This window comes from Boleophthalmus pectinirostris, unplaced genomic scaffold (assembly GCF_026225935.1).
Source record: "Boleophthalmus pectinirostris isolate CB_2022bp ecotype Guang Dong unplaced genomic scaffold, ASM2622593v1 HiC_scaffold_10, whole genome shotgun sequence".
NCBI classification, from domain to species: domain Eukaryota; kingdom Metazoa; phylum Chordata; class Actinopteri; order Gobiiformes; family Gobiidae; genus Boleophthalmus; species Boleophthalmus pectinirostris.
This window is the reverse complement of record NW_026570971.1, coordinates 26,554,824-26,567,766: the sequence shown is the minus strand read 5'-3', so window position 1 is coordinate 26,567,766 and position 12,943 is coordinate 26,554,824.

Sequence of the window (12,943 nt, the reverse complement as noted above, 5' to 3'; positions counted from 1 at the left end):
CTTCATTTCTGCTCAGATTGCTGGTGGACATGGCCATATATTTGCCTGAAGGGAGGAGCTAACTACTCTGAAACTGACCCACCAATGTATTTGTTCACTGTTCCAGTTGTCAGAATTGAAGTTCTTCCTTTGCTAACGATTTTCTTATTCATTCCACATTTGGAGCTATAGCCTCTGATAGAAAATGTTCCATTCTTGATTAGTTTGACTCCTGAGGTTTTTATGTTCCTGGGTCCTTTTATGGTTTTTTGACTTCAAATAGAGGTATAGGATAATTTTACACTTGTCAGCAATTTTTAATCTTATATAGCAGTACTAAATAAATATCATAGAGATACCTATAAAAAGAGTAAGATTAGCATGTTAAGGTTAGACACCACTCAAAACCTGAAAAAACAAAAGGGTCAGTTACATATTTGTGTTAAAAATAAACATTCAAAATTAAAAATCAAACAGAAGGGTTAGAATTAAATTGTTTGGGTTAGAGGCCACCATAAAACCTCAAAACTCAAGGGTTGGTAACATCAGATAAATCATCTAACATCTGCTAAAGTTTTCACAGATGATTTTCAGTCTGTCAGTGGCGAGACATTAAGTGTACAGTCCCTGACAAAAGTCTTGTCGCGTATCCATTTTGTAGAAACAAAAGCTTATAATCTGACTTTAAATTAATCGATTGGTTTTAGAAATGTCTCATATGAAAGCTAAAACCCTCCCAAATTATGCTCAATATACTAAAATAAATTTGCTTCACTGAAGAAAGATTGATCATTTAATGAACACAGAAAGGTCAGATTTTGGCAAGACAAAAGTCTTGTCGCCTTGTCATATGATGCACCCAATCCTAGATTACAGCCTCACCTGTGATCAGTTACTGATCAATCAATTAGTGGGTGTGTATAAAAAGAACCCCAGCACACCAGACCTTCACATCAACTGCAACTTGACCTCTGACAACATGCCTAAGATCCACCCTGAGACTAAAGTGTTAATTATCAAGAAGCTGAAGACCAGATCCACTGCTGAGGTGGTGACACCTTCAATGTGTCTCAGCTTCAAGTACAAAGAATAAGAAAAAGATCTGAAATGACTGGAGATGTTTTTGACAAGCCCAGGTCCGGCAGACCCCGCAAGACAACTGCTCGGGAGGACCGTTGATTCAAAAATCCAAGGCCAGCCCCTTTTCCACTGCAGCAGAGCTCCACCAGGCCTGGTCACCTCAAGTCCCTGTGTCAACCAGAACAGTTTGTAGAATTATGTCTCAAAATGGCCTCCATGGTCGAATCAGTGCACAGAAACCAGCACTAAACAAAAGGCAATTTAAAAACCGTGTGACATTTGCCAAGGCCCACAGCCTGCTAAAAGGATGGACACTGGAAAAGTGGCAGAAGGTGGATTTCTCATATGAATCCTTGGTTGAATTACATCACAGCCACCGCAAATATTGCAGGAGACCTACTGGAGCCAGCATGGATCCAAGATTCACCCAGAAAACAGTTAAGTTTGGTGGCGGAAAAATCCTGGTCTGGGGTTACATCCATTATGGGAGTGTGCGAGACATTTGCAGGGTGGAAAGCAATATCAATTGCCTAAAATATCAAGAAGTATTAGCTACCTCTTACATTCCCAACCATAAAAGGGGTCAAATTTTGCAGCAGGATGGTGCTCCATCGCATAATTCTATCTCAACATCAAAGCTTCTCAAGGCAAAGAAGATCAAGGTGCTCCAGGACTGGCCAGCCCAGTCACCAGACATGAACATCATTGAGCATGTCTGGGGTAGAATGAAAGAGGAAGCATGGAAGGCAAAACCAAAGAATCTTGATGAACTCTGGGAGGCATGTAAGACTGTTTTCTTTGCTATTCCTGATGACTTCACCAACAAATTGTATGAATCATTGTCGAACCGCATGGATGCAGTCCTTCAAGCTCATGGAAGTCATACAAGATATTAAATATGGATCTCACAGCACCACTACTTAATTCACTGATGTTATGCAACATATTTTTGTATTTGAAGTAAATTATTTGTTCAATTTTCTGTAGGCGACAAGACTTTTGTCTTGCCAAAATCTGACCTTTCTGTGTTCATCAAATGATCAATCTTTCTTCAGTGAAGTAAATTTATTTTAGTTTATTGAGCATAATTTGGGAGGGTTTTAGCTTTCATATGAGACATTTTTAAACCAATTGATTAATTTAAAGTCAGGTTATAAGCTTTTGTTTCTACAAAATGGATAAGCGACAAGACTTTTGTCAGGGACTGTACATAGGTTACATAATGAACTAATAAGCAATGTTTAGTTGAGCAGTATTAAAAAAAGACTAATATTTTAGCTAAATAATAGTATACTTTTGCTTAGCAGTTTCTTAAAGACTGGTCATTTTTATATCTTAACAGTACTTAACAGTGGCTAGTATATTTCAGGATTTATAACAATTAAATCACCTCTGGGTCTTTGGGGCAAACCTGGCTGAAGTTCAACTCAGATCATGCAGTTTAGGTCAAATCTTCCAGCAAGGTTGTCTGGAGCAAGCACATGGTCTGGAGATGGGTTCCCTCGCAGTGTACACAGACAAAATGGGTGAAGGATGGATCAAATACAAAGCATGAATTTCACGGGTGATTAGTAAAATACACCTACCTCAACTTACCTCCAGTGTGCAGTTCTTGGTATGAAGTGGCAAACCTGAACTCCTGAAGCTACCAAGGTGTCTCATTTTAAATGTAATGGCGGATTGACATATACAACAATACAGGTCCATCTGTAGTTCTTTCTCCCAGAGTACGTTCATACAGCTGGCCATGGTTGCAGGGTTGGAAACTCAAGATTTACCCATAGTCAAATCAGCCTGCTGTTCTGAATTACTATGTTCTTTGATATCAAATGTCTAGGAAAGCATACTTTTTTTTTTTTTTTAAATTCTAGCCCCTACAAGGCCACTCAACTCCAGCATAGTGTCCACATGAATTCCACATGAAGCGCCATGCTCCTCTCCATCTGCTCAGTGCCACACACAGGTTCTTTGTGGAGGACAGCTATACTTGGTGCAGGAGATCCTTTGATGGCATGCTTATTTATCCTCTTGCACATTTCCCAACTGCATGCACATTTAAATCAGATCCAGTGTGAAATAAACAAAGCATTTCCTTTAAACTAAATTCTCTGGTATGCACGTCCTCCTTATTTGCATCAGCATTTGTGTTTCCAAGCTGTGTTAGCTGCATATTTGACATTTGAATATGGGGCTTTATGGTTTGAGGGTTCCATGTTTTCCTCGTTGTACATTTGGATGTACAATGCAAATTCAAAAGTGTTAAATTCACGGTGTTGGTGTTGTTGAGAGTAAAGTGAAGAAAATCCAGATATGTTTCAACATAGTAAAGAGTTATTTCAACTATGATAGTGCTGTAGAGTAAAATAAGTAATTGTTGAGTCACAGTGTTGTCGTGGTTTTAGCAGGACAACAGCATGCTTAACCTGGAAACAGTTTTTGACATCCCACTTAAAAAAAAAAAAATTAAAAATTAATAAAAAAAAAAAAAAAAAAAAGAAAAAGAAAGAAAAAAAGCTTTACTATTTTTTCCTCAAATTTGCCCTCAGGACTTCTCTTCTGTGAAAATAATCCTGGTCTATTTGTCATAGCATCATTTTGACACCAGTTCATCTTCATAAATACAGCAAGAGGAAAAACCAACCAAATCAGAAACAGTACAGCAAAGTACTACAGCTCAAACTAAGTATCATAACTCATGTATCTTCCCAGAGTTAAACATTTATTTTAGCATATTCTCTTATATTTTGAGCATATTCTGTGCTTGCACACCTATTTCACACTTTTACTGGTGCATTTATGTTAGAAAAAAATTCTTTATTTCAGTTTGACTTTGAAAAGTTCACAGTTTAACTTTAAATGTTATAGATCAGGGGTGCTCAATACGTCGATCGCGATCTACCAGTCGATCGCCAAGGTCGTGTGGGTAGATCGCCGTGTCTCGTCTCGGACTCGCGTTTGGACTCGGTCTTGTCTCTCATTCACTCAACAAGTGCGATCATATTTCATTACGGCCGATGCTGTTGGCAATAAACTTGTAGCGGGGTGCAGGAGCGTGTGGGTCTCAGTGCAGCCCGCGGAGACTCTACGGCACATCACAAACACACACGCTCCCTATGCACGGCTCGTCTGCGACAGCGTGTGCCCTCGTGTACCAGCGTGCATCACATGGCAGGTTAAACTTCCTAAACATCCTACCTGTCCATCTGCCTCACGTCAGCACGCCGCCCCTCGCCTTTTCACGCTCTCGCTCCTTCCTGCGTACAGCGAACACAAGCCCCTCCCACAGTGCGGCTGATTAGAAGAGCAAGACCAAACGTGAAGCAAAAACGAGTCTAAATTTGTGTGACAGTGTTGGCACAAAGCAGGTCTACAGCATAGAGCAGACCTACAGAGCAGACCTACTGCCACATTTGGCTGAAGTTTGCCTAACAAAAGTGCACAAATGCATCTGTGTTTGTCACGATGTGCGTTTGGTTTGGTAAACATGCAGAGGCTGGTAAATATCACTGCAAAACCAGAAAAGAATGCAACTTTAAAAAACAGGTTTAAAAATCTTCCTTAACTTTTTTCATAGTTTTGTGTAAAGTGCCAGAGGAAGTTCTCTTAAAGAAGTGGTTCTCAAACTGTGGGTGAGGGTCCAAAAAAGGGGCACAGAGTGTTTCAGTGCAGTTTGCTTGACTTTGTATTAGGTAGATCTTTATGACCTGGTCATTTTGTAAGTAGCTCGCCATCAGGGCTGGGCAATTCTGTTTTTCCATGGGGCCACATGAAAAACAGAAAATATTGTGGAAGGTCGAGCCAAAATGCTTAACTCAGTTCTGCATAATATGAATTGTGTTTCGTTATAAAAAGTAGTAAACCACTAAACCCGTTTAGTCTTAGTTTAGACCTAGTTTAATTCTGGTTTAGACTTAGTTTAGTTCTTGTAATGAAATGCGACTTGCTACAACGTGTGCGAGTTGGCAACTGCTTTAATGAGAGCGAACAACAACCTGTAATTCATTGTTAAAATGAGAAACATTGAAAGCGCGAAAGCGCCCTCTTGTGACCTGTATATCATTACATCTCCCCTTTTCTAATTTGGGTTAACTGAAATACGGCATATACAACATTACTGTATGGGGTTAACTTAGAAAATCAACATTTAAATGACTTAAGGTAGTAACGTTTTAAGATATATAGTAGCAACATTTGAATCAGTCTTTCTTTGGGTAACCTGTAAGAGAACAATAACACTAAGAGTAAACATTTCAGGTAAGTTCATTCTCTCTGTTATAAATTCAGTCTTTCTATGGGTTTGGGTTTCCTGAATGTGTATTGTCTTTCTTTTGTCTCAATGTTCTCGCTTTTCCCCTCGGTATATGTATGGGTATCTTCTGCATTCTCTCCTTTCCCCTCTGTACATGCAAGGGGCTCTTCCTCAGTTTTGATGAGTTCCCTTCTATTTCGCCTGTACTGCTGTCCGTCCGCTTCCACTATGTATGACCGTGGCTCAGGTGTTGGTTCTACTATTTTAACTGGTCTCCATTGCTTACCTTCCCTTAACCTCACTGTGTCTCCTGGGCTCAGGGCGGGTAGCATGCACGATTCTCTGTCATAGTAGTGTTTCTCAATGTCGCGGTTGATCCTCATTCTATCCCGTACCCCCTCTATTGTTCTTGGTACAAGCTGTTTTTTTGCTGTGGGCAGTCTTGTCTTTGTTCTGCGGCCCATAAGCAGCTGTGCAGGTGAGGGTAATCCGTCCAGGGGCGTATTTTGGTAGTCCAGGAGATCAAGGTGCGGGTCTTGTTGGTCAGCTTTGGCTTTCTTTAGAAGGTTTTTTGCTATCTGCACTACCTTTTTGGCCTTCCCATTGGATTGGGGGTATGTGGGAGATGATGTGGTATGTTTGAATCCATACTCCTTGCTGAATTCGGTGGAGGAATACTGTGTGCCATTGTCAGAGCAGAGTTCATCAGTTATGCCGTGTCGGGAGAACTGCTGTTTGCAGATGTTGATGACTGCTTGCCTTGTTGTGGTGTGTAGTTTGTTTAACTCTATGAAGTTCGAATAATAGTCAACCAGGACGAGGTAGTGTTCTCCATTGAGTTCGAATATATCGGTGGCTACTTTTTGCCATGGCCTTTCCGGTATGTCATGTCCAATCATGGGTTGCTTTCTGTTTTGCCTTCTGTATGTGTTACATATGCCACATTTTGAGACTGTGTCAGTTATCTGTGCTTGCATCCCTGGCCAGAATATGATATCTCTTGCTAGCCTCTTTGTTTTCTCAATTCCTTGGTGGCTGGAGTGTACTTTCTTTAGCATCATTCTTCTCATGGTGTTTGGTATCACTAGTTTGTTGCCTCTGAATATTAGTCCATCTTCTACTGTCATCTCACTCTTGTAGTCCCAGTACACTTTGGCCTCGTCTGGTGTATCAGATTTTTTGTCTGTCCAGCCTTGGAGGATGAACTTTTTTACTACTGTGAGGGTTGGATCCTTCTCCGTTTCAGTGCGTATTTCCTGGATTCTATCGGGTGCTATGGGTAAGCACATTACTGCACACACTTGTACATCATCGTTATTTTAATTTTCGTCTGTCTCTTTTAGAAAGTTCCTGCTCAGGGCATCAGCCACGTATAGTTCCTTTCCTTTTTTGTATTTCACGGTCATGTATTTCTGGAGCCTGAGTAGCATTTTCTGAAGTCTTAGCGGGGCCTCGGCCAATGGTTTTTTCATTATGGCTTCCAATGGCTTGTGATCCGTTTCAATTTCGAATGCGTGTCCGAACAAATACTGGTAGAACTTTTCACATCCAAACACTATGGCGGCCAGCTCCTTTTCTATTTAAGCGTATCTTTTTTGTGTGTTGGTGAAGGCCTTTGATGCGTAAGCTATTGAAAAAGTACAGCTCCTATTCCACAACTACAGGCATCCACGCTTAGTTTGATTGGCTTTGATGCGTCGTAGTATTTTAGTATTGGAGCTTCTGTGACCATCTCCTGCAGCTTCTCGAAGCTCCTGTCTTGTTCCTCCATCCAGCTCCATTCTGTCGTCTTTTCTAACAGCGTTCTGAGTGGGACAGTTACAGTGGATAGATGTGGTATGAATTTTCCTAGGTATGTTATCATCCCTAGATATATCTGTAATTCAGTCTTGTTCGTGGGTTTTTGCATTTTCTTGACTGCCTCCACTTTCTTGGGGTCTGGCTTAAGTCCTTCTGCTGTCAAGATGTGCCCCATGTATTTCACTTTTTGTACTGCAAATGTGCATTTTTCTGGGTTGAGTTTGATGTTCTTTTCTCTCACTCGTTCCGATACCCTTTTCAGCCTCTGGTTGTGTTGTTCTTCATTTGCCCCCCATACGAGGATGTCATCAACGATTACCTCTACTCCCTCCATGTCCTCAAACATTTCAGTCATGAGTCTTTGAAATATTTCCCCAGCTGTATTTATTCCAAATGGTAGCCTTTTGTATGCGTAGTGACCGAAAGGGGTGTTGAAGGTGCACAGCGCTGAGATTTCTTCAGCCAGCTTGACCTGCCAGTATCCACATTGAGCATCCAGCATGCTGAATACCTTTGCTCCTGGCATCCGAGCCATCACCTCTTCGATCGTCCTCATAGGATAATGTTCCCTTTCGATAGCGGCATTTAGGTCTCTGGGGTCCATGCATATCCGGATTTTCTGGTTTTCTGGTTTCCAGACTGTGACCATGCTGCTTACCCACTGCCTGGGCTCTGTTACCTTCTCAATGATGTCCAGGTGTTCCATCCTTCTCAGTTCTGCCTTTATTTTGTCTCTCAATGCAATGGGGACCTTCCTCGGAGCGTGAATGATCGGCTGTGCGTCTGCTCTGATCTTGATGTGCTGTTCTCCTTCAAAGCAGCCCAGTCCATCAAATATGTCCGCATACTTTTCCTGTATATCCTGACTTGGGTGTGTTTTTACCTCACTAATCCGTTTTATGAGGCCAAGGCGTACACAGGTTGTTAACCCTAGTAGTGGTGTTGCAGTCCAATTTAGAATTTGGAATTCGACATGATGGAGTCGTCCCTTGTATTCTGTCAACAGCTGGCATTTTCCTACTGGCTTTAAACATTGTCCTCCATAAGTCACTAGCTTTGCTTTAGATTTCACTAGTTGTGCACCAGTCTGTCTGTGGATCGATTCTGGCATGACATTGCATTGAGCCCCCATGTCTATTTTGAATCTTACTGTCCTGTCATTTATTATGAGGTCCACTTCCCAGTTATCATCATTGCTTGATTTCACCATGTCTATGAACATTTCTTCTGCATCTGAATCGGACTGTTCTTCTACCATATGTACTGGCTTTTTTGTTGAGTATGACAATGCGCTGGACATGCACTTGCTCGAAAAGTGATTCATTTTTCCGCAGCTTTTGCATTTTTCTCTTCTTCATCAGAGTGGCCACGTGGTCACGGTCACGCAGCATCATGGTCACGTCATGTAATTTAAAAAAATAACACCTCTAAAATAAAATAATAATAAAAGCAATGCAGCTTTAGTCCGCATGAGGTAAAATGATATAATATGGTTATTTTGTAATTTCAAATGAGCTTTAAACCCAGGAGCTGTACAATGGCCTGGTCTGGCGTCGGTCGGTGCGTCGGTGAGTCGGTGCCATAGCGATAGAACGTCGTGCGCACTATATAAGCGGCTGCGCGCTCAGTTGCACTCCCCTTTCTCACATGAGAACGCTTTTTGGACGCACTGCGGACACTTGTACGAGACTTTGATATTCATCGCTTCTTAGCCCTTCACCGATTGTAAAACACCATCACAACTTGGTATATCTGCCTGTCAACACTTTCTGGAGGATTGAAAATACACCAAACTGTGACTGGCCTTCGCCATGGACCTGGTGCGCCCCGCTCCGGACCCTGACCGCCAGGATCACGTCCCCGAAGGTAAAATTAATCCAATAACATTCAACCATGATAAAGTATAACAAATATTAACAGCATAGTTCAAATATTTAATGACAAGAGCAGTTTTGTCCACCTGTGACTGTTTCTGTGGGTGTAAGGTTTGGTTCCTATATCCAGGTTCCTATAACCAAATTTATGAAAATTTGAAAAAAAACATTTGATAGTTTGTGACTTTCACTCGACGATTTCATTTTGGATCATGATTAATAGTTGGTGAAACTGCTCTAAAAATATCAGCACGAGTGCATAGTGAAAAGTTATTGTCACATTTATAGGAAATTATTTGTGTTTTATTTTCTGAGGGTCAATATTCATCAGGGTTTTGTGGCATTTTGAAAAAAAAACATGGCGCCCAGCCTGCCATTCTAAATTGGAATACTTAAAAAATGCACATTTGATCTCCATAGTAACCCAGCCATTCTAAATGTTTAAAAGATGCACATTTGATTTCCATAGAATGCAGGTGTTTGGCTTTAATTTGAGCCTTTCGTTTTGAGGTTTGGTTTAGATGGGTTTACCAGACTGTCAGGTGCACAGTGAAGCAGAGCAAAGGAGGAAAGGACTCTAATACTCTAACTTAATGTGAAAACTTTGCTGGTACAATTCACAAGTCTCTTGATTTAATTTGTCCACATACAGCACTGTAGATAATACACAGTTATAGCTACTTATTGTACAAAGAATATGGCATAGTCAAGTCACTTTACCTGCTGTTTATTCTAGTCCATCTGCTGCACTGTTCATAACTACAGTCAGAGCCACTTATTGTGCAGTTTTGTAGCCTTATAGCTTTACTCTGCTGACAGTGTTGTGTTAGTTTTTGTCTGTTGTATATCTTTATAGTATCATTCATTTCGATTTTGATTGCATGTTTTTATTTCCTTACCATGCATTGCAGCACTGTAATGACAACGCCATACCCAAACAAATGTATTCAGCTGGTCTGAATTTGGAACACACCACAAATTATTACTTAAGCACCAGTAAAATAAGAGATTGTACCAGTAAAATAGGCCAACTGAACTGATCAGAAGCAAAGTCATAGACCTACAGTTAATTAAGACACAAACGTCAAAATAACAAATCAGCCTTGCGAACTCTGGCTCCTCCAGATAAACACTGTAGGCCTCTTCAATATGACACTTAAATAACTGGGAGTAGTAGTAGTAGTAATAGTGACTTGCTCACGTTACAATTTAAAGGGTGTTTAACATTGTCAAACCTGTTGCAGAGGCTGTGGCTCCTCCAGTCCGTCTGGATCTTCAGGTGGTGGAGCTTCCAGACTACTCTTCGGACGAGGACGACCAAGGTGAGTATGGGGTAGGTCGTCCTATACCTCAGGTTGGGTCATCTGATGAAGAGTTTGGGTCATCTGATGAAGAGAGTGGGGAGTCGAGTTTTACGTCATCTGACTCTGGCTACGGGACTCTCTCTGAGGAGGAAGAGGACGAAGAGGAAGAAGAGAGGGTAGAAGAGACTGAAGATGAAGAAGAGGAGGAAGAGGAAGAAGAGGTTCCTGCGTCGTACTTGATTCAGCTGGATGGTTGTCAGCACAACAGGGATGAAGTACAGGTGTTGCATGATGGCAGGTGGGTAGGCTCTACTGTTCAAGCTGCGGAGCCCGGGGGTTGCGCTCCGACCCCCTCTCCTCAGCAGCGAGCAGAGAGACTTTCCCTGGCCATCAGAGAACTCCTCTCCGCCGCTCGCTCTTCTGCTCCCCGCCCTCTCCCTGTGGATCCTGCTCTGGACTTCATTCCCCTCAGCGGAGGCAAGCGCGTCAGGGATGAAGATGAAGACATGGGAGACCCCAGCTCCAAGCGGCCGTGCCTCTTCTCCTCCAACCCACACCCCCCTACATCTGACCCAGCTCCCTCCACCTCCTCTGGGACGTTTGGAGGCTTCAGGTGCCATTTCCACCAGCAGGTCCACCTGCACCAAGACTCGGACTCGGACTGAACTCAGCCTCTGAGACTCAGAGCTTGGCTTAATGCGGCGACTTTACCACCTTCAACCTCGCCCATCACCCCACTGATTTCTTTATTGATTTCTTTATTGTTTTCTTTATTGATTGATTTAAAAAAGAATAGAAAGAATAGATTGAAGTTAAGGAATACTATGTAGGATTTCATAAAACAACAAAGATGATGATAAAACATAACGTTTTCTTGTTGAGTTAACTGTAATTTCTATTCTGAATTTGAATCTGAGTACTGCAGTTTTACAGATCTTCCTGCATAGTACACCTTAGACTTTGTGGGCATAGGAGGGTCAGAGGTGAGAGTGTGTTTTTTAGTATTGTAGTAGTAGTAGCTTTGTGTTTGTGTGAAACAAAAAATACAAAAAAAAAAAAAAAAAAGGAATACTATGTAGGATTTCAACAAACAAATAAATAATAATAATAATAATAATAATAATTTTCACTGACAAAACTCTAATTCATGATACATTTCATTTGAGTATTACAGAAATTGACAGAAATTCCTGCATAGTACACCTTAGACATTTTTTTGGGCATAGGATGGTTAGAAGTGAAGCTGTGAGTGTTATAGCTTTAAGTAAGAAAAAAGCAAGGATTATTATACAGGATTTCATAAAAACTTAAGAAAGTTTGATAATAACATGTAAAGATTTGTCTATATTTTAATTGAGTGATTCTTAACTATGTTAATTACAATACATGAAATATGTGATTGGGCCCCAGGTTAGATTGTACTGAAAAAGTGGGTTCTAATTGACACACTACATTTAATCAAAGTATTACAGTTTGACAGACATTCCTGCATAGTAGTCCTTGCATTTACTTCTAAGTCAATCTAAGTCATCTTAACTTAAATTCATTTGACTCTAATAATGATAAACAAACATGAGGTAAGAAATAAAAATTCCATAGTATCTTATTTTGAACGTGCACATGCCTTAACACTGTTCTGTTTCTGTGTCTGTTCCCATGGTGACTGGTTTGGAGGGGCCAGCTGAGCCTTGTGGTCCTGAGATCTGATGAAGCTGACCAGAAGAACCCTGTCTCCAGAAGATGAAGAACGAGAGATGAAGCTGATCAGAAGTGGTGTGATGAAGCTGACGAGAAGAACCCTGTTTCCAGAAGATGAAGAATGAGAGATGGAGCTGATCAGAAGTGATGTGATGAAGCTGACGAGAAGAACCCTGTTTGCAGAAGATGATGATTGACAGATGGAGATGATCAGAAGTGATGTGATGAAGCTGATGAGAAGACCCCTGTTTCCAGAAGATGACGAACAAAAGATGGAGATGATCAGAAGTGATGTGATGAAGATGATGAGAAGAACCCTGTCCCAGATGATGAAGAACAAGAGCTGGAGCTGATCAGAAGTGATTTGATGAAGCTGAAGAGAAGAATCCTGTCTCCAGAAGATGAAGAATGAGAGATGTAGCTCATCAGAAGTGAAGTGATGAAGATGAAGAGAAGAACCCTGTATCCAGAAGATGACGAACAACATATGTAGCTGATCAGAAGTGATGTGATGAAGGTGACAAGAAGAACCCTGTATCCAGACAGTCATTTGGGTCACTATTGGCTGAACTATCAGAGCACAACGCACAGCCAAGCGCAAAGTTTACGCAGCAGCACAATCTGAGCCCCAACAACACAACACACTGCTCACAACCCGCCCCAACAATGTCAACAAAACTACAATAAGAGGCTACGGTCCCAACACGAACACATCAGCGCTGCTCCTACAGCACATGGCAGAACACCGGAGCAGCTCGGGGTCTAATCAGAAGTGATGTGAGGACGCTGACCAAAAGAACTGTCTTTAGCAGATGAAGGACAAGAGCAGATCAGAAGTGATTTGATGAAGCTGACCAGAAGAACCGTGTTTCCAGAAGATGAAGAACAAGATAGAGCTGATCAGAAAGCATCCTCAAGGAGTGTCCAGAAATCTGTCAATAAATGGAAGGTTGATTTGG